Raw genomic sequence first — 4,799 nt, forward strand, 5'->3', positions numbered from 1 at the left:
CATTCCCCTCCCCTCCCCTCTGCTCTCTAACCCCCTCTCCCTCCCCGCATTATCCCCTCATATTAATGAGGTGACCCTTTTGAAGAGTCTCCAGATGGCGAGTGCTTTTTTGTGGTTTGAATACAGTATTTTGAACAAACAGGTATACATATACACACACAAATATACATTTAGATACACACACACACAGATACATATACACATATAGATACATTTAGATACACACACATATAGATACATATACACACATAGATATATTTAGATACATACACACAAAGATACATTTAGATACATACAGATACATACACCCATATGGATACGTATAAATATATATACACATAGATACATATATGTATCCATATGTATATACTATATGTGTGTGTCTATATATACGACTTGTTAATTTCATTCATTAATTTCACACACACACATATATATACAAATGGAGAATAAATGAAATACACTATATATCTCTATATATGTATTGTATTTTATGATCTGGGAATGTTTTTTGGGGGGATGGGTGGGGGGGGGGTGGGGGCTGCGGTGATGGATAAGTGATCTGGAAATATCGAGGAATGCAGAACTAAGAAAATATGCCCATTGGAAAAGGGCAATAAATAGTATTTTTATATACACGTACAGTATATTACAACCAAATTATTAGCAATGTCCAATCATTAACTCTTTCCTTCCCATTGGATGTCCTGCCCTCCCTCCTCGTTGTTCCTGCAAAGCGATGCAGACAGAGGGAAAGGAACAACCCATCCCTTTCCCAGTGAATCAAATGAGAGGCAATCGAGTGAGAAACCCTCTCCTGCCATCAGGGGGTGGAACTCAACCCTCGCACCAGAGAGAGACAGACATACACCCCCCCCCCCCCCCCCCACAGCTTGAGTTCCAATGTACTGTAAACCTCACACAAATCATATTAGTTGGGACCATATATTTGATATAACTTATGCAAAGTGCGAGGTTATCGTGTCCGCCGATTATAACGAACTAAAGTTCCTGCTGCAGTTTGTCTTCACACAGATCAAAGCATCACATCTTCCGGAAGCCAACGGATGTCCATTGCATGAAAGATTGCACAAGATCCACCTCCCACCTCCCACCCCCCTCCCACTCCCCTCCCACAGCCTAAACTGACTCACTCACATCGGGGACTAACGATAAAAACAATAACCTTTGCAGTTGATACGGTGCCTTTCACGCCGTCGGATATTGAAAGTCTTCCCAGGAATCAATGTGAAGCATTTTATTCATTCCCAAAGGCTGAACCTGAATCAGCTTTTACCGATGTAGCTTTTGTTGCAATTTCAGGGCTTTAGAAACGCATCCAGAGCTGAACATGTGTGGCTGAACATTTCTATGTGGTAATTGCTATGTCCAAACTTCCTATCTGAAGGGGTGGATGGGTGTTACCCACATCAGAACTCCAGAAATTTACAGCACAGAGAAAGGATCACATTGGCCCATCGTGTCTGCATAGGCTTTTTTCTCTCTCGACAAAGTGAGACATGCAGCAAGTGCAGCCACCAATGGGTTAAATTTAACAGTGCAGATTTGTTCATTTCCCCAATGGCTTGTCATTCCTTCCTAAAGATCCCCTATATGGGAGGGGGCCAGGCGGGGGTGGGGGTGTTCAGAGGTGAGACTTTGACCTCAGAGTTGGGCTGAAATCTCCATCAGAAACAATGAAGTTACCCAAATACACAGGAACCTGACACTGGTAAATGGATGCCTTCCATTGAGGAAGACTGTGAACATGTCAAACAAGGAACAAACAATGCGTTACACACAATGCCAAACATGTTGATTTTCCGATTTTCTTCTCTGAGAAGGCTGTGGGCATTTCCCTGCAGCAACGTCCGATAACAAGCTAGACTTCCTGTTCGTCCAACTGTTTGTTCGACTTTTACAATAAGTGTGACATTATATGCCGAGGCACTTCATAGTAATAACGATAATAATAATCCTTGCATTTGATATAGAGCCTTACACATATCTCTCGCTGTGTCCCAAACCCTCTTAAGTGCTCTGAGGCGCTAACTTACTATAGAAATTAAAAAGTTATTGTTGTTTAAAATGTATCTCTTACACCCAGGCTTTGGTCAAAATTACTCAGGGACCTGCATCATCTTTGTGAAGCATTGCCAGAGACTTTCACCCTATACATGAAAGTCTCTGTGCAAGTACAGTACAAGTCGTTACTGTTGTTGTTGTTGTTGCTCTTGCTGACCACAAGCCGCCAGCAGGAGGCAGTGTAGATCAGAAAGGAATGGCAGTGTTGCGGTCGGGTCACGTGTGCGGCAGACGGTCAGTTTGCTCAGAGTCACAGCAATGGAAACATCAGTCATTCATTGGCTGTAATTGTTCTGGGCACAAGTCCACACACAGCGACATCTATTACCGCTCACACTACACGCTGTGCCATTAACCAACATCCTGTACATGGGTCAGTCAGAGGTGATTTGAGACCCAAAGAGGTGGTAATGGTGTGGAATGTGTTCACACACATAAGATGGGCCGATGGCGGGATCTGTGACCAGGGGACTCCGATATAAGATAGTCACAAAGAGAAGAGGAAGGAGAGCTTGGTTCAGAAGGTTCCATTTCAGCCTGACAAAGTTGTATTAAACACGTGCGCAGATACTTATACTTTTTAAATCAGTGACACTCCCCCCAAACATGCAAATTGTTGCCCCCTTTTTACATGGCAATCCCCAGCCCTTTTCTGGAGCCACTGTTGTCGACCAGGTTAAGATGGTAGAAAGGCATTAAGGGTTTCAATAGGGAAGTCAATGGGTATATGAAAGCTAGAAGGGGTTTGGGGATAGGACCAAGCGCTACAGGACGCTACCCCACGTGAAGAGCACTGTATAAATGCAAGTTGTTGTCGTTGCTGTAGGACGGGCAGTGGGATTAAAAGTGCAGCTTCCTCTAAGAATTAGTGCAAAATCAATGGGCCGAATGGCTTCCCTCTGCTCTTTAAATTACTATGATTCTATGATTCAATCCTCACCTAATCTGCCCTTGATTTTTTTTCTGAACAAAAGTGACTTTCTTTTCCAGTGGGTGGCGGAGGTCAGCTGATTAATTGCAGTTGCGTCACATGACAGGATGATCCCTGACGTTGTTAGAACTCAAGAGTGCGGTTTAAAGTGCGGAGAGCCAAAAAAACAGGGTCAGGCCTAACAATTTAAGGCGATGTCAACGTAATGAACCATTAGGATTCATTAACCCCTGACCAGATAATCCACGCATAGTAGGGCTGTGAGCTCCTGTGTTTACAGGACAAATAGACAAGTTTGCAGTAGCTACAGAACAAAAAGAGGGCATATTTTGTCTTTAGGAAAGTTTCCATGTGTTGCTCTTACAATTTGGTGTCTCTCTCTACCAGTGCAGGAGAAAAAGAGTTAGTTTTTTTTATATGGTGTTAAAACTCCACAAAGCAGTTCACAATGATGGGGTTCAAAACTGACCCAATATCTTGAAAAGTACAAAGTATCACCACAAGGCGTCAGGAGTGCACCAGCCGACACTTTATCAGCTCAATTTTTAAGGCAAAATAATTCACAGCACCGACACACTTAGATCATTTAATAATAATTATAATAATAATTATTATAATCCTTGCATTTGATATTGCGCTTCATCATGTCGTCGAGATGTTTCACAGTGCTTCACAGGATATACTGTAAAGTGTAGTAACTGTGTATTTGTAGGCAAACACGCCAGTTAATGTACGCACAGTAGTGTCCCACCCAAACAGCCAATAAAATGAGTAACCAATTTTATTTGGGGGATTATTGGCCACGGAACTGGGAGAGAGAAAGTCCCTTCTCTTTTCGAGTGGTACCACAGGATCTTTAATATCCGCCTGAATGTCTCATCTGAAGGACGGAGTACCTTTGAAGTGGGCATGTTTGGGAAAAACAATTGCAGAACAGAAAACAGGGAATGGCCCTGAATGAAAAGGAAGATCGCATTTAATACCAGTGTGGAGTTATTGCAACAGCTTCAGGAGATCAAGGATGTGCAGCTAACATCGGAAATAAGGCTTTATCATGTGGTCGAGATGTCTGAAAGTGCTTCACAAGATTTTGCTGGAAAGTGTAGTGACTCTGTATTTATAGGCAAATGCGGCGGCAAATTTGCACACAGCATTGTCTCACAATCAGTAGCAAATTGGCAAATCAACAATTTAGATGAGGGGATTGTTGACCAGGCCACAGAATTGGGGAGAAACTTCCTTCTCTTTTGGAACAGTATCATGTGATCAATCCCCCCACTCGCCCATGACGCTCAGACAGCTTTGCCCCATTTTCAGATCGTGCTTGAAGACCTTCCTCTTCGACCATTATCTACAGTCACTTCCCCCCGGCTTGGCGTCCTTCTCTGCCACTGTCAAGCGCTCTGGGACACTACCCTGTGTGAGGGACACTGTGTAAATGCAAGTTGTTGTTGTTGACGGGCAGCAAAATGAAAAGGCGAGGATTGAGTCTTACAGAACCTGGATGATCTTTACGCATTTCTCAACCGTAACCTTGATTTTTATAATTGTAGGTATGTGTGTATTACCTGATTGAATTACAGCTTTGTGAGTCATTTCTGTTTTATCTATTGTGCAGCAATGTAAACACCAGTGGACCTGCATTTCCACCAACGTCCTTGATTTCACTAAAGGTGACATGGTTAACTTCAGTGACGCGGAGAAAATTGGCTTCTCTTCGCTGACCGTAGGGACTTTACCGCGTGCAAAGTAACTGCTGCCTTCACCTGCAAAACACGCGGGT

Source organism: Callorhinchus milii, unplaced genomic scaffold (genome assembly GCF_018977255.1).
Source record: "Callorhinchus milii isolate IMCB2004 unplaced genomic scaffold, IMCB_Cmil_1.0 Scaffold8, whole genome shotgun sequence".
NCBI lineage: Eukaryota > Metazoa > Chordata > Chondrichthyes > Chimaeriformes > Callorhinchidae > Callorhinchus > Callorhinchus milii.